The 24,797-nt window shown below is 47.6% G+C and overlaps 1 long non-coding RNA gene across 2 annotated transcripts; it reads right to left on the bottom strand.

Annotated features, from left to right (window-relative positions):
• Positions 1-539: 539 nt before the first annotated feature.
• LOC102150347 (uncharacterized) lies at positions 540-19,229 on the bottom strand. Of its 2 annotated transcripts, none has more exons than XR_289430.4 (3): positions 19,069-19,229; positions 15,456-15,594; positions 540-2,616 (listed from the first exon to the last, which is right to left on the bottom strand). It is a non-coding gene; the product is annotated as an uncharacterized lncRNA (long non-coding RNA). The 2 variants fall into 2 exon arrangements; XR_001379722.3 differs by lacking the exon at positions 540-2,616 and adding an exon at positions 14,190-14,682 and having other exon boundaries at positions 19,069-19,197.
• Positions 19,230-24,797: the final 5,568 nt, after the last annotated feature.

The following is a 24,797-nucleotide window of genomic DNA, read 5'->3' as shown; positions in this document are numbered from 1 at the left end:
TGGTTAAACTGGTTCTGCCAGTGTCTCCTGCACCTGCCTGGGGCACCAGTGGAAAGGCAGGCTTGCCCCCTCCCCTGGGAACCATGCCAATCTCTACCATTCAGCCCCATCTGATCTGGCTGAACCAGGCGTGAGGCAGTCAATAATCCCACCTGCCCAGGTAAAACCAGAAGTGTTTGGGTGGGTGGGGCATGGTCCAAACAAGCATTAGACCAGGTAGAAACAAAGTGACCTGGCCTAGAGTGGAAGTAATTCTAAGGGAATTACTCAAAGTATTATATTCCCACCACCATATTATATTCTAATCCACCCTGGTGAGATTATGTTACTCTTCTTTACCAAAGAAACTGGTGACCCAAAGGTGCACAGTGCAAGAAGTGATCCGTGATCAGTTTGATTAGGAAAATTAAACAATCCTTCAGTTAGATTTTTATCTCTCCTTGATTTCTCTGTCTTCACCACTGTCAACACCACCCCATGGAGACTGAAGAAGTTAGACTGTCAAGAGAAAATGGAAAAAATAAAGACAAACTAGGGAGTTTTCATAAAGCTACATGTATTCAATTTCAAGGGGCTGTCCTTTTGTCTTAAATTATGTCCTTTTGACTTTTTTAGTGTTAAAATGTCCTCTCATTTATGAAATGATTGTGATAAGAAGTGGTAATTGTTTGGTAAAATTAAAAGTTGGCAACCTATGTCAGTTTGCTAACTTTTAAAACATTTCGCTGGCCCGTAAAATCCAGCCGTGTGGGCACCCCTGGACTACTGCACGGAGAGTCCTGGGGGGCTTTGGATGAGGTGGTGGGCAAGAGTCCCCCCCTGTCGTGTGAGTGGAGCTACAGGTCTGCTGGGGGCGTCCCGAGGGCCCTCTGTCAGCAACCAGCACAACCAGCACACTTGTAAGGACTGACTTTGAGGAACAGGAACAGTCTTCTCTAGGCTCCCAGCGTGCTGTTTCTCAGATCTATCTAAGAGTCCAGCGCTCCTGTACGGCGCCATCTCACCTGTCGAGGAGGAACAGGTCTGATAACCTAATTTATGGTAAACCCTAGGAACTTCCTGCTCAGCAAAGGATCTGTATTTTAAAACTAAGTCCTGAAGAGAGTAGCAAATGCTTACTCCAAAAGCATATGTTGCTAGTAATGGAATCTCAGGGACAGTGAGGGAGCACACCTTGATGTAGGATGTATCAGATCACACAGGTGGGCATTCAACCAGCCTCTATCAATTACACCCCTCACGTCCACCTTGACACTGCTCCATGTGCAGCTCACCTCAACTTCTCAAACATTTTTAAACCTGAAAATGCCTTCTGTTCTATGTTGATTTTTTTTTTGAGGAAGATTAGCCCTGAGCTAACATCTGCCACCAGTCCTCCTCTTTTTGCTGAGGAACCCTAGCCCTGAGCTAACATCCGTGCCCATCTTCCTCCACTTTATATGTGGGACGCCTGCCACAGCATGGCTTGCCAAGCGGTACCATGTCCGCATCTGGGATCCGAACCGGTGAACCCCGGGCCACCGAAGTGGAACGTGCAAACTTCACTGCTGCGCCGCCAGGCCAGCCCCTGCTCTATGGTTCTGAAAGTCCTTTCACAAGCATTACCTACCTAGTGTGACCCTCATAACAGTCCTGAGAGGTAAGCAGGGCAGGGAGCAATGTCTTTGGTTTTAAACCGAGGAAAGCCAGACTTGAGGAGTATGAACAGGAGAGCTGAATTTGTCATGAGTGGGATGTCAGAAGAGTTTCGGTGCACCTGGGCCTTGGAAGGCCACATAGGTCACTGCTCCTCCTGGCCTGGGACAAGGCCTCTGTGCTGTGGAAACCTCCACTGTGGGTGGAGGCTCCACTCAGCACTAAGCTGGAGAGGTGTTGGGGGAAATTGTACCCGCTGATAACAATCAGCATTTATACACCACTTGGTATTTCCACAGTGCCAACTAGCAATCACTGTATCATTACAATCCTCTTAGGTCAAAGCAACCAAGTGGGATCAGTGAGTTCCCCAGACCCCATTTTATAGACGAGGAAATAGGCTAGGGAGATTAATCATATTGTAGTTTGAGGAAATCAGCAGCATAGCAGGACATCACGGTCCTGAGGTTGGTCAGCTAAATGGAGTGGCTTTGCCGAACCACAGGGCAGGGAGGGTCTGTGCATATGGGTGTGCAAGCAAACATGTACGAAACAGTCTGTTGCCTTCAGTACCATCAAAACTCTAAGTTCATGGTATTTCCTCGATTAAAAATTCCCTGGGCTACACACTGTGGCCCACGACCATGTTTGCATCATAGTCAAAAGAATAACAACAAAACTAAGAAAGAAAGAACTAAGTCTGGGAAACAGAGAAGGACGTGGAAGCTTGAGGTTAAACTGATGCCCTTGGACAGAATCATAAAATCCAGTTCATGTGCTGGAGTCAAATCCAAGCTCTTAGAGATTCTGTTGTCGTCCATCTTCCTCCCCTCTTCCTCATCCACATGGAGAAAATGCCCTCAGTCACCTCTTCAAGCTTTTCAGGTCATCTTCAATGTACAATGCAAATATTGCCTCATTATTCCTCTTTCGGTGTAACCCAGATATATTGGCTCTCAGAGACCAAGACACTCTGTGTTCCTGGAAACGTAAAGAGAGATGATAGAATTAGAAAGGGATGTTTGATGGTCTAAAAATGATCTTCTATCAGACTTTCAAATATTCCCTGGCAGTGTCAGGCCAGGAAGGGAGACTTGCCCGGCACTTTAATATATTTACTGGGTAAATAGTAAGCACTTGCAGCCTCTGTGACTTAATCAGAATGAAGTTCATTACAATAAAGAGCTGTGCCCTTTAGTCCTATTTGCATTAAGCAGGGCTCCCAATTTCGTTTAATTTCACTCACATCTTCCGAGGAAATTGTAGGCTATGAGGGGGCCGACGGAGGACAGTCAGCAAGGATATTCACCAGAGCAGATAAAGGAGAAAGGAAGTAGTGGGCTCAGATTAGAGCAGAGCAAACAGATACCCTCCTTATCAACTCCAACCTACGAAAGTAATTTCACTTTCTTGTTTTTAACTTGAGGTTTGCATCAGTGTCTCTCGGTTTTGCAAACATATTATCGGGTCATCTAAACCTTTTATGAAACATTTCAGACTTGTATGTGCATGAGCTGCTGAAGATTTATTACTTTTGACACCATAACTGAAGATTTTAAGGCATTCTTTTCAGCACAACTTGACTGAAACCCCTGGGGCTAGATCACTATCTCTTGCCAGATGCTAACTTGGTTTCGCTGATGGGAGCCCAGGGTAAGGTTAAAACTGTTTCTGGAGACATTATTTATGCCTCAGAATGTTTAACTCCATCAGTACACGACTATTATAAATCAAGAAATCTGAGATTTTAAGACTAGAATTCTCCCCTACCCCACGCCCATCATCTCTGTCCTCAGTTTATTTCCCTTTCTTTTGGAGAAGGCAAATGGCCCCCTCGTTTTGAATTAAAATGGGCAGAGACGAAAGCATGAGATTCAGTGAGTCCGTGAATAGAAGAACCCGTGTCCTTTGGGATTCTTCGGTATCTGCTCAGACTACAAGAAATCTGGGCATCTCTGGTTGGGAACACGGATAAATGACGTCATTCAACAGAATTAGGACCAGACAGAAAAATGAAGCACAAATCCTGCAGAGGGTAGCACTGAATTCTGGCAGTAGGTATGAAAGGCCCCCACCTGCGCCTGAGAGAGAAAAGAGTGTAACTGTGAAGGCAACACAGTCTCTGGGATGAGGCCGAGAGGATGAGATTTCTGAGATGTGATGCGAGGAGCGGTCGGGGGTGTAACCGCAAATATTGGGCTGTGACAGACGCCGGGCCTGAGGGCCGTGTCTCCCACAATGGACTTGATCACAGTGGAACTATGTCATCTATTGGGCTGTAATCGGTAGGCACAAGCTGCACGTTGAGCACGTTTTCTCCTGGATCCCATCCTTGGCGACGGATCCAGACCTTAGCCTCCAGGATCTGTTTGAGAAATAAACAAGTGGGAGACAAACAACCAAAACAGCAACACAGTAGAGCGGGCGCGGGAGACCGAGCTCCGCCTTTGGAAACCTTGGGCCAATCAGAAGCCTGTTGCTGGGGCCGGTGTTTGGCCGCCTGACGTTCCCATGGAGACGGAGGAACGTTACACACTAAACACTGGGCGACGTTGACGTCTATGCATTATATCCATGGAGACGACAGAATAAACGTCATCCCCCTGCCTCCCCGCCCTCCTGAAGCGCCAGGGGCGGAGGGAGCGACGCAGGCGTCGGCGTCACGTGCTGCAGGCCCCGAGCGAGGCCGGGTGGGCGGGGCTTGTTGCTATGGCTGCAGCTGCGGCTGTTGATGTTTGGAGCTGGATTTAGAAAGTGCTGAGGCGGCAGTGGAGCCAGAACCCATTATGGAACGGCGGCTCCCGCCCCCGGGCCAGAGAGGGTTCCCCAGCCCCTGGAAAGCCAGGACACCCCCTAGGCTGTCCCAGCACGCCTCAGCCTCAGGTCCCGAGCCAAGATCTGTCTGTGCTGCCTGTGACTCCAAACTGAGGGCCAAACCCTCACCACTCCCTCCACCCTTAGCCGGCCATAATTGTCAGGGTGACCTCCCGAACCGCCGTCTCCTCCAGACAGCATCCCACAGGACAACCACTGCCCAAACTGCCTTGCCCATGGGACAGGAACAAGACCGGCATAGACAACTTTCCCCCTCCTGGAGTAAACTCCACAGTCGAGGGGAATCGGAAAGGAGTTTGGATTTGTTTTTATACTTTAAAGGCAGGAGAATGTTATACATTCATTCCTTAGAGCTTTGTTGAAGACTTGAGGGAGGGGTGCCTAGTAACCCCATTCAAGAACATTCCCTTCTCAAAGGAAGAGAAAATTTAGAAATCCCAGAAGACTGTGATTCTGAGAAATGGGCAAGCATGAAAAACGTAGGTCAGTAGGAAGGAAGCTTTGGTCACCACACTGCTTAACTTTGTCTTGTCGTACAAGCTAGCGGAGCGTGAGGAATCTCAGTATGCTAGTCTCCTCCTTCACACAGCTCTGCAAACAGTCACAGGAAGATTGCGGCAACAAACTGTAAACAAAAGCAGATCCAGTAACAGAGTGGAGGGTCGGGATGACCATGTGAAGGCAACCACTGTGAACAGAACGTCACATTTGAATGATAGGGCGCAGCTGAAGGGCCCAGGACTTTGAATTTTTTCCAAATATCATCAACTTCCAGCCTGGCTGAATTTAAATGGTCTCTTATTTTTGAGAGACAGCAGAGGAGGTATTATTTGCTGGAATTAAAAATAAGCCATTGGGATGAGTACACAGCATCTGTTTCCCATGGCAGAAGCATAAAGAAGGATTTCATTAAAATGAATGGCACCTCGGGTTGGTCTGGGATCCCTCCGTTCCTCCACCAACCCGTATCCAATCCCATTTTCCATCTTGGACAAGTCAGCACCTCAGGGTTGCCTCCCTGTGACTCTCTGCTAGACCTCCCTGGGCTCCCATTCAGATGGTTTACCACCTGCCCACAGAGCGTATCTGTTTCCTTTCAATATTCCCTTGCTCCATCCTCTGACCTACCTCTTACTCACTTCCCTGACACCCTTCTCCACACAGTTCTCCCTCAACTCCCTTCCCTGTCTGTTGCCACTCCCCAGGTTTCTACCCAACTGACCAGCACTCCCCAAACCCTTGCCCCATCCGCTCATCTCCACCGTAATGTTTTTCCTGTCTGGCCCTTACTTAATGGAAGAAGGCAGCCTTCTGTAAACGTAGGCCAAATACAGGAGGAAGTGCACCGTAAGTTGGACGAAGTCGTCATCTGCACTTAAAAAAAAATTCTGGATAATAAGATTTATGCCACATATCCAAGTATTATGCGGATTCTGCTTATTAAGGACTATGGGCAAGGCAGCAATGTACTAATTCTGACATTTTCAGGGAAGTAATGATAATTTCTACTTTTTTTCTGTCGACCGATGGTCAAGCTAGACCCCTTTGGGAGTGTCAGTTGCCCTCCCCCCACCCCCAATATTCCACTTAGAGCGTAAGGCAGATGGAAAAGACAGAAACCTCAAGTTCAGGTTAATGGGAAGGCCTGACTTGAGGCTGGATTAGATTGAATCAGTTTTGGCATGGGAATGAAGTGGTTTGTGTTTTGTTTCAGATGGGAAAGTAAAAGCATTGATATGATTTATCCCCAGGCGTATAAATAACCTATTTTGCCGTCTAGAAAAAGGTGGAGCAGCAGTCTTGCTTATCTTCCCCATTTTAAGCTCAGAGTAAAGTCAGAGTGAGACAGTTTTGTTTACAGTAAGATTCTATCTCTCTCTAGGTCTCTCTTCCAATTCTTCAGGCCAGTCAAGGACCTAGCAAGCCACTGCCAGAGAGTGTGGGGGAAGGGAAAACTGAAGGCAAGATTGATCTAGTCCTTTGATGTGCCAGAGCTATGCAGAGTGCTCTCTCACATGGTGTCTCATTTTATCCTCCCATCATCCCTGAGTTAGGTCTTCTTATGCCCATTTTGGCAACCAAAGAACCTGAAACTCAAGCCAAGTAACTTCCCAAGGATGTAGGACAGAGCCAGGCTTCCAGCCCAGGTGTCCTTTTTCAGAGTTTTTGCTCTTCCTGCATCCCCACGATGGGGTGGAATGCACAGGAAACTTCCACTTGGATCAGTCACAAGTTTACGTTTCTACAGGGAACTCTATCCCCTTTTTCCACGTCTGTTAAAAAGAAAAGGTGGACGGGAGAGGGAAGTTCTTTTTGTGAGCTCTGCTAGAACTCCGTGAAAAGGCGCTGACACCACAAAGTAAGAATGTGGCTTCATCCCTGCCTCCTGAGACTAACCCAGGTTTCCTCATTGGCCCAAGATCCGAGAGGCAAAGAGAGACATGCCCCAGAGCACATGCAGCAGCAAAGTTTGGGCGAGTTCTGGGAGACTCTGACCTGCCCTAGGGTAGGGAGGGCACTGCTTGAGTTCACTGGCTACCTGGAGAGCTCTGCCCAGATTTATGTGAAGCTGTCACTTAGACTGGCCCCTCCCTCTTCCCTTCTCTCCTCCCCCATGCCTGACCCTGCAGAGAAGCACGTCCAGCACGAATTCCTCCAGCCCTCAGATGCCTTTAGGATTTTAATGTGTTTAAAGAGTTCCCTCCTTGACAAGCAGCATTAGTCAAGAGAGTGGGTGGGAAGGGCATTTCCCCGAGATCCAGGGCTTGGAGGAAGGGAGACCCTCCTCCCTGGCTGACTTGGCAAGCCGCGCCTGGAGAGATCCATGTGGGTGGCAATGAGTACAGACAAGCGAGAGGGCTTCTTGCCGGGCAGGAATGCCCACGGGCCACACCTTCTTCAGCCCTCCGAGCACTCATCTTGTCTAGACCCGCGAGGGGGGTGGCGGTGCCAGGGAGTGGGTTCTCCTGTGTCTGGCTCCAACAACGAGTTATTGTGATGATTCTATTTGTGTTCCCTGAGTTCTGTTTGACTTGGCAGCTGGGAGGGAAAGGGCAGCAGGTTCGCTGGGTTTGCACTGGGTGGTTCCCACAGCCACACCCAGGCATGAAAGCCAGCGGCTCGCACCGGGGTTGCCTTCACCTGGGGGCCCTCGGTGTGCAAAAGCAAGGTGTGGGAAGTATTTCCTCTTTATGGGCCAGCCAGGTGTGGCTGGCATTTCACCTATTCCTGTGTTACTAACGTCAGCCAGATTCAGGTCAAAGGGCAGCCTTCTCAGACTCTCATGGCCCTGGGATCCAGGACTAGGCGATGGTTGACCGTGTCCATTGGGGCTGGATTAATCTGAGTCCCTTACCCGTGGGCGTCTTAACTCCAGGATCTAAAACAAAAATCTGAGGTCTGACAATTGCGTTCTACTTCAGGTTCCCAAAGTTGAAATCTGAACTTTTCTATAGCATCCAAATTAGAGATTCTTTTCACACAAGGTGGTAGCATTCAAACAGAACAGACTTCAAGGTCAAACAAATTTAGTCTAGAACTCTGGATTTGCCCCCTTATTTACCCGAGCCTCTATCTAAGATAGAAGTAAAATCTCTGGCACGTGGGAAATCACAGCTAGCACTTATGCTATCACATGCCAGGCACTGTTCTAAGCATTTTTATGAAACTCACTTAAGCTTCAAAACAACCTAAAGAGGTGAGTAGATGAGTACTACTATCATCGTTCCCTTTTACAGATAAGAAACAGAGGCACAGAAAGATTAAGCAGTTTGCCAAAGGACACCAGCTAATAAGTGACAGTGCCAGGATTCTGCCACAGGTAGTTTGGCTCCGAAACCCATGGGCTTAACCACCGTGTGGTAGCACTGTTCCTAGAGAGCCAACACTGTGCCAGGGCCTAGAGTTGCCATGAGGAGCAGACGCAGGTATTGCCCCCAGTCCCCACCCTGTCATCTCCACACTTTACTCTCGAGGCTCCCAAGTCAACTTAAAAAGGGTCTTTCTGGGGCTGGCCCAGTGGCATAGTGGTTAAGCTCGTGTACTCCACTTTGGTGGCGGGGGATCACTGGTTTGGATACCAGGCACAGACATCTGCACCACTTACGAAGCCATGCTGTGGCAGGCTTCCCACATATAAAAATAGAGGAAGATGAGCACAGATGTTAGCTCTGGGCTAATCTTCCTCACCAAAAAAAAAAAAAAAAAAAACAAAAAAACAGAACAGGGGGCCTTTCTACCAGGTCTAGAAATTGCCCTTGCCCTGGACCCTGGGATAGCCTTTCCTTGAATACAGGCATTTCCTAGGTGAAGGTGACGGTCATGGTCATCCAGCCAGGTCAATAAAAGGACCTTCAGAAGAGCACTAGCTCTCATGGGATCCTCACCTGCCCCAGGGGCAAGAACAAGGCCTTGCACAACCACACCCGGGGCTGTTGTGAAAGAGCATTCTACTGGACAGGTGGGCGTGTGGCTCTCTGTGCTCCTTTGCACACTAGGGGTGGCAGAGCCAGGCTAGGGTGTGGGGCAAAATCAAGCATGTCCAACAGGCAAGGCCACAGAGCCCTTCTCTGAAGAAAGTGGCCGTGACCCAGAGAGTCGGGTGATGAAACCATTTCCTCTCCAAGAGAGGCCCTAGCACATGGCTGCAGGGCCTGGCAAGGCCACAGGCTTTGCTCACCAGGCCGCTCCCTACCGGATGTGATAACATACACTGTGGGTTTGAGACAGTTAGAATTACTTTTTAAATGAAGACAAGGTGTGGATAATTACCGTCGCCCGCAATTATTGATTTATGTGTGATATGGTTTCATTATTTAACCCTTAGAACAACCCTGTGAAGTAGGTTCTATTCTTATCCCCATTTGGCAGATGGAAAACTGAAGGCACAGAGAAGTTAAGTTCCCAAGTGTGCACAGGCAGTGAGTGAAATGCAAACCCAGCCCTGACTGGCTTCCAGGACTGAGCTCTTAACTCTGTACAGCAAAGTGGAGGCCCTGCTCTCAGAGTCAGTGGAGACACGGGACCAGGGAGGGGTCTTGAGACATTTGCATCTTGGACGGGGGGATTCAAGGCCCCAAAGTCCAGTTTACTGGGGATCTTTGGGACCACTAGTTCCATGCCTCCAGAAGTGTCATCTGATTCTGGCCCCTAGGCTCTTTTTGGCCACTCTGGAGCTACATGAGCCAGAGATGGCTCCAGTAATTCCCTTTGGCTAACTAGATCCTATACTACAAGTCTAGAACCTGGCTGACCCTACAAGAACAGAAAAGGATGCGGGCAGAGATTAGGTACAGAACTATGACTGTCAAATTTCTGGGCATTTGTCTGGATATGCCCTTATCCATCTGGGCTTGGGTTCTGTTCTCTGCCTAGGACAGCATCATGCAAGGCTGAAGCCAAAGCCCCCAAGGCACCCTTCTCTTCCTGGCCCCTTTATAACACTTCCTCTCCCTCCACCTCCTCCAATAAAACACACATACCTTGGGGGTATTTAACACCACCAGCCCCGGAGCCAGACTCCCTGGGTTCTGATTCTAGCTCTGCCACTCATTTGCAAAAATATATATTTATTTTCCAAATTATTTCATCTTTCTGTGCCTCAGTTTCCTCATCTGCAAAATGGGGATAACAATTGTACCTTCCTTACAGTGTTGGTGGGAGGACAGTGAGAAAATGTGTATGTATGTCAATTGCCCAGTAAATGTCAGGCATTATCGTTGGTGTGGTAGTTTGTTATTTCTTTGCATCTGTCTTTCTCTGGATATGAGATAATTTGGTTGACAACTGTCTCTACCACTTACTACACTATTGTTTATGCTACTCCTGCTATGTCCTCCTGCTGTCAGTCCTTACGTAGTCCTTTCTGAAGAAATCCAGGAATGAGTACCCTGAGATTGGGAAAAAATCCTGTTAGATTAGGTCAGGGGTCTTTGGGAAATTCCTTAAAGCCAATTTTCTTGAGAATTTGAATGGGTCAACTTGGGAAGGGAGCCAAAGCTATTAATTCGTAACAGCTGCAACACCACAGTACAGCTCCTTCCTACTGGGCACAAAGGTTAGGTTGAAAGTCATGAAACCTAAAATAATTATTGAGCAAGAGCAATTTAGGGGATTACTGATGGCCAAATAAACAAGCTTTAAAAAAGTCCACCGCCCTTGGCTGCGTCCCCCTGGAGACTCTCACCTCCTTTTCTTAGATTATCATCTCAGTCTGACTACAAACATGTCTTAATAGATTTCATTTCTATTTGACTTCTAACATAAGGGCAATACAAACTCACGCCCTTCTAAATATAAGCTGCTGATGATATGGGCCTAGGATAGAAAGTGAGGGACTTAATGGGTGTGTTAGTGCTGCAAAGGACAGTCAAGGTGAGAGGGTGCTTATCTCAAATCTGAACAAAGGAGTATACTTCCTGTGAAGTCTGATGAGAAAAAGAAAAAAAAAAAGTCTGGTTTGACTCCATCACACAAAGTAAGTTACAGTGAGTCCTGCGCTGCCGGAGAACTTTGAAGACCTGAGCAGCGCATTTGTGGTTTGCTTGTGTTATCCGATTCTGGGGCTGATACTCGCTGCTTTTAGTTCACGGCTGTAGAGTTTCCAGTCCTCCTTTGGGCTCTTACGTTATGGTTTCAGGTTGGCCACACATCTCTCTCCACTATTCAGATGGAACAGCTGCAAGGTACCCCCACGAAGAGACCGTATCAATAAATAGTAGCTGCACTGCGGGCTCACCGTGTGCCACACCCTGCTTTATCTGCCTCATTTCATTCATGATGCCCATTTCACAGGTTAGGAAACTGAGGCTTAAGACAAGTAAAATAATTGATCCAGGATCACACAAGTAGAAAGCTGTCGAGCTTGGATTCACATCCTGGACCTTACGATGTGACTGCCCAAACTGAGTGCTTACACACCAGATTATACAGCATCATCCTCTTCCTTCCTCCTGTACACTCCTTTGCTTACGCTGTGCTTTGCCCTTTCTCCTGCGCACCTATGGAGGATGTCACCTCCACTCTACCCATTCCTCAAAGACCCTCTCCTCCAGTCCGCTGTCCCACCATCCCAGCCCAAAGTAGTCTCTCATCTCTCTGAACTTTTTCTTGTGGACCATTTACTTTGGCACTTAATTATGCATTATCTTGTATTATTATTGAAATGTTTTATTGCATAGGCTCTGCCTCCGCAACCAAACTACAAGCTTTCAAAAGTCAGGATCAGGATATTCCCTTCAGCCTAGAACTGTGGACGCAGTAGATGCTCACTAAGTGTCTGAACAAATAAAAGAAAACTCAAGATAAATATTCCAAAGGTGGCCTCTACGCAGAGGTCATTTTCAACAAGTGAGAATCATTTTGAGCTCAGCTGCTTTCAACTGTAAATCTTTTTGTAGTGCCTGGCCCAATAAACAGGTGACTGATAAATATTTGAGGAATGTAAGATTGTAACTCCGGCTCCATCACTTATGAGGCACTTGGACAAATTATCATAAGTCCGCCAAGTCTCCGTGTCCTTATCAGTAAAATGAAGATAGTTCTTGGAGAGCTTATGTGAGATTAGAGACATGCGAGGCAGGTCCTCTCACAGTCCTCAGCACGCGATAGCCACCATCATTATCATGATCACCATTACTATTTTCCAAACCTGTCTTGGGAAATGGTTCCAGCAACTCAAAAATGGAGGACCTTGGTCGCTGGTCTAATGAACATGAGGTGGAAAATTGCTCCAGGAGATGATCAAAACAATCCTAAGCAATCACATGACCCATGGTCTTCTGCATATTGCTATTTACCAGGTTTCGGAGTTACCAGGTTTCGGGGTTACTCTTTGTTTTTGTTTGTGGCCAAGTCGGAACCCCCATGGTGTCTTCCTATGGAACTCAGTGCACCGTTGCGGGGGCCCGCTTTTCCTTTCTTTATTAAGAAAAGGAAACAGGAAATCGAATGTAAAACCCTCCGACGGTTAGTGTCACACTGAAGTTGTGAATTTAACCACACCCCCGCCAGGAAATGAAAGTGCAGTTCTCACAGCGATGTTCCCTCTCCTTTCGTGGCCCACACGGTGTTTTTCAGATTCTAGTTAGATAGTGTAGATGAAAGGGCTGAACTTTGGGCAGTGGGCTGTCATTGGGTGTTTGTTGATCTGGGCGTAGATTTACACACAGATTTGATGTTGCACAAATGGAGAAGGGACTTTCATTCTCTCTATGACAATATGGATCTATCAGATTACATACATTCGGGGGTCCACAATCAGATTCTGGCCCATTGACGTGTTTTTCTGTTCCGACCCACATAATGTATTTTAAAATTTGCCTCGTTGCCAATGTTTAAAAACAGAGAGATTTCACACGTGTGCGCACGCACATCCAATCTGGATGTACAGCCTTCCTTGGGGGAAAAATGGTGCTGGGGGTGACGGCTGCCCCCTTTAAGTGGGCACGTGGCTTTGGTTCTTTGCAGCAGCCCATTGCCCTCATTTGCTTGATCTGCCTGCCCCGGGGCATCTGAGATTCCAGGCTTATATTGTATGTCTCTAAAAGGCAGTCACAAAGCTGTCACACCCTTGGACACAGGGATAGGTTCCTGACCCCTTGAGTTTGGCCTTCTATATATTCGAGCCTTTACTTTCACATAGTCCTCCCTGCGCGATTCTCCTGATTCCAGGTCGCTAGTCCTGGCTACTCCCCATATAGATGTTTCTTCATAATCAGCCCTAGCCTGAGCATGAGGCACGTTTGTCGTTTCTTCACTCTACTCCAGGGTGGGTCTGATGTGAGGGGTATCTACAAGGAAACTTTCAAGGAAACAAATCAATTGGGGAGATATGGCCCTCCCCCAACTGTACCTTTTCCTCTTGTTTTGCCACCCAACATTCGTTCATATTTCTCCTGGTAACTGGACTCCCCTTTTCCTCCAGGGAATCACCCATTCCTGCTCTTACAGCGCCCCCACCCCGAGCTTTAAGTGGAGTTGACTCTACCTCTCACATCCTAGGTGGGTCCTAGAGCACCTAGATGAAGACTTGCCTGACACAGACTCCTCCTGGACTTTTCAGTTCCACAAGCTGCTCCCTAGAAACTAGCCCTAAACTTTTCTATGTATTTATTCTGTATGTTTAAACCACCGTGAGTTCACGTTACACATGCCGTTCACAATTGCCTGTCTTAGCCGCCATCTTTGACACCCTTCCATGTCACTTCCCTGACAAGAAATTCAAGCTCTTGGCAGACCCCTGGGAAAACATTTCTGGACACAGGTGACTCTCAGGGATGGCAGCTCCTCAAGCTGATGGTTGAGCTGCCCCTGGGGCCTCCAGCAAACAGGAATTACCCACACGTCTGAGGCAGGTAACAAATGGACAACAGGTGGTCATCAGCCCTTAGGATATTGTTACACCTTTTCCCCGTTGGCCATTGGTTGAGAGATGTCCATGTATCACATGCTCCTAGAGGGCAAGGACTGGGCCTTAGTCTCGGTATTTTTCCCTAGAGCCTAGTACAGTGTGTCCAAAGTGCCCGGCACAGACTAAGTGCTTAATAAACATTTATTGAGTGACCAGATGAAGGAATCGCTCGTTGAATACTTTGGGGCAGCGCATCCAGAAATGAAACTCACTCTGAGTCCTGTGTGGATTTGCTGCTCAGCCCTAAAGGTGACGTGACTGACCTGGTCCATAAGCATTTATTAATAATGATGTCATGGTGACACTCATACAGGATTTCCACATAGTTTCTGTCATTGTTATGCATTGAGGCAAAACATACACCCTGCATACCATTGACAGACAGTTTTGGGTTTTATTTTAAAGATTAGCCCTGAGCTAACATCTGTTGCCAATCTTTCTTCTTCTTCTTCTTCTCCCCAAAGCCCCCCAGTACATAGTTGCATATTCTGGTTGCAGGTCCTTCTAGTTCTGCTATGTGGGCCACCTCAGCATGGCTTGACGAGCAGTCAGCACCCAGGAGCTGAACCGGTGAAACCCTGGCCGCTGAAGCGGAACACGGAACTTAAGCACTTGACCACGGGGCTGGCCCCCTACAGACAGTTTTAAAAGGGTACATGGGCTACTACAAAGGTGGCTTACAATAGTGATTACAAGTTTGGGATCTAGAGCCAGACTGCCTAGGTCAAATCTTAGCTCTTCCACTGACTGGCTGTCTGGTCTTGGGCATGTTACTTCATCTCTCTGAGGCTTCATTTCTCCATCTGTAAAATGGAATATTAAGAGTACCCACCTCAAAAAGTTGCAAGGATTACGTAAGTTGATGATTAGAGAACATTTAGAAGAGCAATGAGCATGCAGTTAGCACACAATAAACATTAGCTAGTATCCTCACTGTGGAGAGCCCTGGTAGGTGACTTTTAAAAGACACCAAAATAGGGGCTGGCCCCGTGGCCGAGTGGTTAAGTTCATGCGCTCCACTGCAGGCGGCCCAGTGTTTCATTGTTTCGAATCCTGGGCGCGGACATGGCACTGCTCATCAAACCACGCTGAGGCAGCGTCCCACATACCACAATTAGAAGGACCCACGGTGAACAATATACAACTATGTACTGGGGGGCTTTGGGGAGAAAAAGGAAAAAATAAAATCTTTAAAAAAAATAAAATAAAAAATAAAAGACACCAAAATAAGTGACAAATACAAGATCCTCTATAATTTCTGTCTTATCATGCCCCTAATAAGCCAGATGTGCTACTAGTGTTGAAGTATTTTCCATATCGAGCACAGAATGTATTGTTTTAACTTGTTCTCATCCCTGGACAGTGTTCCAATTTATTATTAGTTTCTTGGCAGTTAAAGCACATGCCTTTCTGGGTGATGGTAATAGTGCCTAATACAGATAATCCGTTTGATAGCCACCCACCCGGTAAACCGAGCGCCCCCGCCCCCCCCCGCCCTCATCATCGGCCGTGGAATCTTCCCTCCCTTTCCCCTAAGTGGCCCAGCGTCATCTCATTCAGGGGGAGCTACTCTTACCACTGCAGCTGTTCCAAAACTGTGAGCACGCCAACAGCCGTCCTCCCTTCCTCTCCGTCCCTCTGGCTCCCATGCACGCAGGTCTCTCTCTCGCTCCCTCTTTGTCACAGCAGGGCGTGTGTCTATCAGATTCATGAGCCTAAAAAAGGCATTGTTTAAAATTCTGAAACTTTCCCAGAAAATGCCAATTATGTTCCTATTTCCCCCATAGCCAGTTTATTCCTGGGTTAATATCATCAGTATTCTGTTCTGATGGGGCCACTCTGAGAACGGGGACAAGGACTTAGGATAACATGCGTGTGTGTACACGCACATGGATTGCTTTTTGGAAAACCAGTAGGCAGTTTCCAACACTGTATGAAGTGAAAATATTTGGGGCAGTGATGCCCTGAGAGTATAGACAAAGTAGACCCTACTTTAATAAAGCCCAATAAATGAAAGTGCGAACATTAAAATAGATGAATTAAGTGGTGATTAACCATATTCTAAAAAACTATTTCCATGGGGCCAGCCCCATGGCCGAGTGGTTAAGTTCACATGGTCCACTTCGGTGGCCCAGGGTTTCGCGGGTTCGAATCCTGGGCGTGGACATGGCACCCCTCATCAAGCCACGCTGAGGTGACATCCCACATGCCACAACTAGAAGGACCCACAACTAAAAGTATGCAACTATGTACCCAGGGGACTTTGGGGAGAAAAAGGAAAAATAAAATCTTTAAAAAAAAATTATTTCCCATAACATGGCAACATCAAGGATTTAATCGAAGAGCCTCTCTCGGTACATTTGACATCTGATTTATAGTATGAGGCCTCCTCTAATCCTGCCTCTGTTTCTTCAAAAATCTCAAGTGTCAGCTACCACCAGAACTGCTGAGCTGAATTCCCTGACCCAAGGTGGCCTCATCTATTTCGGTCAAGTATAAGCTGCTCAGCATGCTGGCTTCTCTCCTGTGCCCAAGGCCAGTCTCTCCAGGGTGTGGCACAGCAGAGTGAGCAGCCAGCCCAGTGGGATGGAGTGGTGAGGTTCTGATGACCACGGTAGAATCACAGTGGCCTTGGCAGTTCCTTGGAGGGACCACGGGGAGGGCACGGACGGAGGCCTGTGGTCCTCCGTGAGGGACACTGAGGTCCGTATGCAAGTCCCGTCCCTGTACCTCACAGATGCATGGTGGAGTGGAGGGCAGAAAAAGCAGACCCTGTGTAGACTGTGGGAAAGATGCTGAGCAGTGATGGCTGACCACCGTGATGGCAGAGGCGTCACACTAACTGCTCTACCCTGAGCCACAGTCCTACTTGCCTGACACACGGTAGGGCAGGAGAGCCCTATCTGTCTCAGCCTTCGGAGACAGACAATTGTGGGCCCGCTGGAGTTGTTCATGATTAGATTTCCCAGGACCTGGCCTTTCTTCTTCAACTTCATCAATATTTCCCACCAACCCTACCCCTCATGCCAAGTTATGGAACTTTTAGCTCTGAAATGTGGCTTCTGCTCAAATTCAGTCATTCATTCAACAAACACGTGCTGTTGCAGGCTGAGCAGTGGGGCAGGTCTAGTCCCATCGTCTAGACAGGACAGACTGCAGAGCATTTAAGCACTACGACAGAGGTGAGCGAAGATGCCAGAGGAGAGAGCCCTGATCCAGACACAGAGGGTTAACACAACTTCCTGGAGAAGGAGATGCTTGAATTGAGGGCTGAAGGAGGCTCAGGGAAAAAAAAAAAAAGACTGGAAAGGCATTCCATATAGATGGAATGGTCCATGCTAACACATAGAGGACAAGAGAGTTAAGCACATTCAGGGGATTGCAAGCGGTTCACTAAAGTTTAAGGTGTCAGAGAGTAGAATGAGGGGGGCTGGAGGAGGCCCACGTCGGGGAGGGTTGGGAAGGCTGCTATGTGACCTAAGCCAGAGAGATAAGCAGGCTCCAGATCACAGAGAGCCTTGTCTGCCTGCTAAAGCATTTGGGTTTCCTCCAGAGAGAGAAATGAAAAGACTCTGGAGCAGTTTACAGAATGGGGTGATCAGATTTACGTTTTAGAAAGATCACTTTGGGGGGCAGGGGAGCATGGAGGGCAGCGAGGAGACCACCAAGGAGCCAGAGGAGTGAGCTCCTGCCCCCAGCCGGGGCGGAGGGAGGGGCGTGCGTGGTGAGATTCTGCTTAAGTCAATTATTAATAAAAGAGACACGCAGTGATCATTTATGGCTTCCCCGTTCCCGGCTTCATTTCCCCATCGGGCCCCTCCAAGCTCTGTCTTTGGTTCTGGTCTGGTTCCCTTTCCTTCTTCCCTCAGCAGCTCCCTTCGCCGGAATGCTCTGAGGTGCCAGTTCCCTTCAGCCCTCGGTAGCAGGCTGCCAGATTCTTCTGGTTTTCTTCATAGAAATCTCCCAAGATTTTCTCTCTAAAATCCCTTACAGGCCCGGCCTGGTGGCGCAGCAGTTAAGTTCACACGTTCCGCTTCTCAGCGGCCCGGGGTTCTCAGGTTCGGATCCCGGGTGCAGACATGGCACCGCTTGGCACGCCATGCTGTGGTAGGCGTCCCATATATAAAGTAGAGGAAGATGGGCACGGATGTTAGCTCAGGGCCAGTCTTCCTCAGCAAAAAGAGGAGGATTGGCAGTAGTTAGCTCAGGGCTAATCTTCCTCAAAAGAAAATAAAAAAATAAGTAAAAAATAAAATCCCTTACAAGTGCTTTGAACAGTGGAAGAGAAGGGTCTTCAACGCCTTTCAAAGAGCAGCCAAGAAAGAGAGTCTCAGTCAAGTTACTAGAAACGAGAGTCCCACCTGCTGTGGTAGCTGCTGATGACAGTGACAGGAAAAGTCGAATGAGAAACACGAGTGCCATCCTAAGGCCTCACACTCTGTCAGGCTCCAAGAGCTGAGCTGTGTACTTGCCAAATCATCGTTCCCTTGGGTAATGCCTTATGGGCTCCATCATATCAGCCAGAATATACCCCTGGAGATTATATATGGGAGACACGTAACCCACCAAGTATAGGACATCTCCTTTCCTCTGCTTGTACTGGGGACAGGACAAATACCTGTGTAAGAAGCTCATCGAGCTCTGTTAGGCTTGTTCTGTGTGAATAATTTATATTTTGGGAAACCTGGTTCGTTCAAATTCATAGACCAATGAGCTGTATTATATCAGGATTCTGTTGTATGTTCAACCATCAAAATTTACATATCTAAAAATATTTATTAAGATTAAATACTAGGAGATAAATTGGATATCATAGATGACTAACTCCAGCCAGTACCTATCTTTACACAACAGTCACAATACTATCACCATAAGGCGTTTTTGATCTATGAGAAAAATTTTCCAGGTAAGATTTGTCCCCAGTGATGTAGGAAATGCCGTCTTCTGCCATCAACCCATCCCCAAATTCAGGCTTTCACATTTGTTCATCTAGCTGCTGTTCCTAATTCCAGGCCAAAAAAATCCTGCCATCCAGAGGCAGAGCCGTTTGTGTATAATTTATGAAACTCTTGGGTTCCTTCGAAATGAAAAGAGTTACCGAAATAGAAGTTATTCTTATCGCCATGCCAACAGCAGACCCACAACACCATCTCACAAACACGCTCCGTCCTAAAGCCCGAAGCACGTACACTCACGTTCCTCCATCAGAAAGATCTTTCCATTTCCTTCAAAAACAAACCTCCTTCACGTACAATGCCCCCTCCCAGTGGTATATGCAGGCCTCCTCCCGCAGCAAGCTGGCAGGAGCACACACACACTCCTTCAGCACACACCTCCCTTCTCATTCCCCAAGAGCCCCGGGGGGGGGGGGGGTGTGTGTGTGAGTGTCTGAACCGATGACATATTGTGACAGAACGCGCAAGAGTGAGGCACAGCCACAAAGCAATGCAGGTCACGGCAATAGGCTTTATATAACCCAGAGCCACAGAAGACCCAAAATAGCAGCCTCCCTGCTGCTCAGTTAGTCTCCTCCATCAACCAGGGATAAAATTAGAGCCGGCACTGACGCGCACCTGCGTCTGCAGCGGGACTCCAGGGAGACAGCGAGAACAGGCTCGACTCTCTGCCATCGGCCACGCAGACTGCCAGATTCTTCAGGCCCAATCTGTCACCAGACAGAGACGTGTGTGTGTGTGTGTGTGTGTGTGTGTGTGCGTGCGCGCACGGGCTGTATGTGTGCACCATGTGGAGCCCTGCTCTGAGGAGAACGTATCAAGGAAATGGCTGGGAGCTGGCTCAAGGAGCTTGGCTGTGTGGAGCTTTGAGAAGGATGTTCCAGGCTTTTCGGGAGGAAGTCAGTTCCCACACCAGTCCCCATTCTACCTCACAGTTCCTCCTCACTGCCCTCCACACCACTTCTCCCTGGCCAATATGGAGTCGAGGGTGGCTGGGATGCCCCCCCCTTTAGAATCCCATTCTGCAAAACTAACAAACCGCAACAACAAAAACAAAATCCGACTATGTTTACTTTAGTCCAACCAAACACACACAATCTGGGGATAAGGAGGTTGTGCTAAGAAGTCAAGAGGAGTGAATTTGGCGACTGTTCTGTAGGCCTCAGGGCCTTGACCTTGTCTGGAAGCAATGAGCACTGCTCACAGGTATGAGGGGCAGAAATTCTGTCCAGCTGAGGCAGCTGAGTGATTTGTTCTTTTTCTGCTTGAGGGAACGCAGGGCAAAACATTTTTTCCCTAAAAAATACGTAGTTACAGGTTTGTTGTCTTGATCACTGGGTACCAGATATAAATTCCAAGGAAGGAAACACAGCTGATCCCAGGAACCAGAGGTTAGAGAAATTACATGAAGAGTACAGATAAGATGGAATGAAACTGGGTTGTGCTTTTTTGAAGAAAGAGTCATCATCCCCTACAATTACCTCTGAAATTCTACGAATACCTGTTCATTTCTGGAGGGTGGAGAGTGTTTCTGTCCTTGGAGCTCTCTTTTAACTAAATGCTTCAAAGAGTAGTAACATATTAAACTACGTCACATGAAGGCATCTGTGATTTATCAGATCCTTTCCTTTTAAGGTCACCCAAACCTGGGGTCCCATGGCACCCAGGATCTACACAGTATCATCTTCCAGAACAAAACCAAAAAAAACACGTGTACACAGGAGAAATAATCTAAACTAATTAAAAACTAATTTAAAAATTAATTCCTATTTTTATTTAAATATTGAGAAGAGGAAAAAAGGAAATAAAAACGAAGGATCTGATCAGTAGACACAGCCACTCTCTGAACCTCTCCTTTCCTCTCCTCTCTGAACCTTGTAGCTGCTCCGAGCCTCCTAGAACTTGCAGATGCCCAGCCCTCCAGGATATTTCTCTCTCTCTTCCGACTTCTCTCTTGGCTCTTTATTCTTATGTAGATTGACTAGCATCTCTGGCTTCTTCTAATCCTCTCCAGTCTGCCCACTGTTTGGCTTCTTCACACATGAAAAAAGAGCCTCCAGAGCTGACTCAGTAAGCAAGAAATCTGTTCCCCCTTAGAAGCCCGGAAGTAAGGGTCCCAGAAGAGTGTGGATATTCATCTTATTAGACCAGCAGAGCTGTGATGCACAGATAGATGAGGTCAGGGATCCCTGGAGAGACACTTCCGGGGAAAGGACCCTTCTAAAGGAGTTGGGATGTGGGGACGGAGAAATGCAAGTGAGGGAGCTTGCAATGAAATTTTTGTTATGTGAGAGTTTTTGTCTCCAGCCTATGCTGTACTGTCACCAGGTGTCGGGGCCAAGAACTCATTGAAAGAACATGGTGTTTGTGACTTAACAGTCTGTCTACCTTTTCTCAACCCCACCCTCAACCTATGGCCCCACTGGACAACTCCACTGCCACTCAACAGGTGTCTCCATGCCCTTGTACCCTTGTTTGTGGTCTCTTGTCTTTCCATGATGTCTTTCCCACACCTCCTTGTTCCCTACCGAAACGCCTCCCCTCCTTGGCAGCCTGGAGCACTTAAATTCATTCTTCAATACTCAGCTCAACAACGGTTACCTACTCTGTCACTTTCCTCTTCCTTCTCCCTCCCCACCCTTGGGAGGCAGAATGCTAAGATGGGCCCCAAGATTCCTGCCATCTGGTGCACATGCCCTGTATACCCTTATATACCCTCAAGTGTGGGTAGGATCTGTGACTATAATGTGTTATCACTCCCTTAATTATAGCAAAAGGGGTTTTGCAGATGTAATTAAGGACCCTAATCAGCTGATTTTGAGTTAATTAAAGAGGAGATTATCCTGCATAGGTCTGACCTAATCAGGTGAGCCCTTCAAAAGAGGAATTGGGACACTCCCTGAAATCAGAGACTCTCCTGCTGGCTTTGAAGAAATAAGCTGCCACATTGTGAGAGGGCCTATAGAAAGGGCCATGTGTCAAGGACCTGATGGCAGCCTCTGGTTGCTGAGAATGGTCTTTACTGACAGTTGGAGAGAAAACAGGGACTTCAATCATACAAGCATAAGGAACTAAATTCTGCCAAGAACCACATGAGCTTGGAAGAGGACCTGAGCTCCAGAAAGGAATGTAGCCCAAAGGACACCTTGATTACAGCCTGGGGAGCCCCTAGGCAGTGGACCCAGCCAAGCCATGCCCGACTCCTGACGCACAGAAACTATGAGATAACAAATGTTTGTTGTTTTAAGCCACTAAATTTATGGTAATTTGTTATGGAGCAATAGAAAACAAATACCAGCCCCCTTCCAAGAATTACCTAATCATCCTCTGGACTCCCCAGCATATTGTACTTACCAGTACTGCAACCCTCTTGCATGGTGTCATAATTATCCTCTGCGTACCTGTCATCCCCATTATCACTGTAATCCTAGTCTCAGTCCTCCATGGGCCTGGCACCCAGCATCTGGAAGCTAGTAGCTAGTAGGTAGTAATAGTAGGAAATAGTACATGTTTGTTGAATTCATGTCATGCAAAAACAAAAATCACTTTTATCTCCACTCATTGAGTATTTTAAGCAAAGGTAATCTTTTCAGCCTCATGTGTGGGCAGGGCTGGCTCAGTTCTTCATGACATTTTGTATGTATATAAATAGATTCAATTATTAATGTAATGCATCCCATAATAGCCCCTAAAACAAGATATTGTTTCGGATCTCCCCTCTAGCTTTAGGCTATAATGTTTCCCTTGCATGTTTTGGGAATATCAGATCTTCCGTTACAGCATCTTTAAAATTACATATTATTAATGTTAATCATTAGTGGGCTGTCAGCAGGCCTATACTTAGATATTCAGGCCTCGACTCTTAGCCAAATCTTGTCTCTCCCAGAGGCCTCTTGGCCATCCCCAAAAGCACACCAGAGCTTCGCTGTTGAACTGTTAGCCAACAGCCTCCGCATCTCATGTGGATGGCATCACTTTCATTGTTGCTGTGTTATCCCCTCAAAAACAGTTGTATTGGCCAGTCCACGTGTCCTGACTTTTGATTTAGAAAATGCAGTCACTGAAGCTACATATGACCATTGAAACAGGGGGCAGGTCTATGAGGTTATTTGCCTAATTCCTACCCCACCCTCATATACACGCGTGTGCGCACACAGGCACAGACGTGCGTGCACACACACCCCTTCTTTATGGGCTCCACTGCTAATATAAAATACCTGTAACAGGGGACAGAGCTTTTTATTTCTGTGTAAAAAGGTTTATGGAGTAAAAGCTCCCAAATGGGACTCTGGGTACACCCAAGGCACACATTTCCTTCACCACCACTTTGCAACCCTGGCCAGAATTTCCTTTAGCCTTAGAAAAAAGAAGGAGAGATTTCTCATGGATCAAGGAATCTACGCCAAGGGCACTGGGGGCAGGGACAGAAGAGTAAGTGAGGGTGGCAGGGCAGGCACCTCTCTATGCCTTTGATTCAGACACTCCTGATGCAGACGGGTGTAGACACCTTTCTCTAGGCTTGGTCTCTTGCGTGAAAATGGGCGTACCAATCATGCTTACCTCACAGGGTTGTTTTAAGGATTACATGAAACAATGCATGCATGGCACACAACTCAAAGCTTGGCACACGGAAAGCCACTCAGTGCCCTCCAGCGATTATCATTATTTGACCCGTAATCAGACTCAAAGGGGGTTTTTTAGGGTCCCCCAAATTGAGTGGAAATTGGCCTGTCCCAGAGCTGCTGGTTGTTCATCAGGTTTGAGGGTCTCTGGAAGATGAGTAGGTCTGACAGACTCCTCATTACAGCCTGTTCCTGTCACCTCCCCCCCAACTGGGAGTGGCAAGGAAGGCATTTGGCAAGAAACCCAGGAGTGAGACAATAGGTGGGAATGATGAAACAGGATGTCTGGATTGGAAGCGAGCGCCAGCGTAACCACTCGTGTGGAACAGCTAACTCAGGCTGCTGATTGGGTGCTGAGCCATCACTCAGCTCCCGCTTCCACAGGAAGTTTGTATCAGCACCCCCAAATTAAAGAATGCGGCCCTGCAGGTCACCCGGGAATTAGACTTTGCTGGAGACCAAGGGCTCATTTGAGACAGCATAGGCTTTGGCCTCCTGGGTTCAAATCTTAGGTCACCCAGTTATTATGTGACCTTGGGCACATTATTCAACCTTTCTGAGCCTCAGCTTCCTTACCTTTGAAAGGGGCAAGGCTGTTGGGAGGGTTAATTAAGATAACATGCAAAGAGTTTAGCACAGCGCCAGCCCACTCCAGAAACGTGTCCTCCCTCCCACTTCCCCTCCCAGGCATCTGGGACACCCCTCCACCCCTTCCTTGTCTCCTGGCTGAAGACAGTTGACTATGCTGCCTGGGGTGACGCCGGTTCTTGGTTATTTGATATTGCCACACATCTGGCCTTATCACGGGTTATTGACTATAAGACTGGCTGCTCTGTGCTCCACCTGGCTCCTTCCTGCCAGGTGGCTTCTCCTGACGCACTTGGACAATGGTGAAGGGTTGGGCCAGGTCACCTGAAGGCACCAGGATTGATGTGAAAAAGTTTCTGTTTAATATTCCAAACTTATGGGAAGGAATTACTTTAAAAATGCATATGTATCCATGTGCCTGTAACACACACCCCTCGGCAAGTCCATCCTCCCTGTGAATGCCCTTGCCTGGTCCTGCCTCCACCATTTTTGTGGTTCCCAGCCTTCTGTTCAGGATTCTCTGTGAGTTCCTCTTCCTTAGCCCATCTCATAAGCGTTGGGATTCCAAGGGTTCCACCCTCAGCCCTCTCCTCTCATCTTCTTCCACATGCACCCTGGGTGATTTCATCCAGGACCTCAACCACAATCATACCCTGTTGATTTTCTAATCCATCTGTCTGGCTCAGACTTCTCTCTTCTGACCACAGATCTGTATACACAGCTGCCTCCAGAATATTTCTACCCAGTGGTGCC

The sequence above is a fragment of the Equus caballus genome, chromosome 24 (genome assembly GCF_041296265.1).
Source record: "Equus caballus isolate H_3958 breed thoroughbred chromosome 24, TB-T2T, whole genome shotgun sequence".
Lineage (NCBI taxonomy): Eukaryota > Metazoa > Chordata > Mammalia > Perissodactyla > Equidae > Equus > Equus caballus.
Note: the sequence above shows the minus strand (reverse complement) of the source record. Positions and strands in the feature narration are given on the sequence as shown.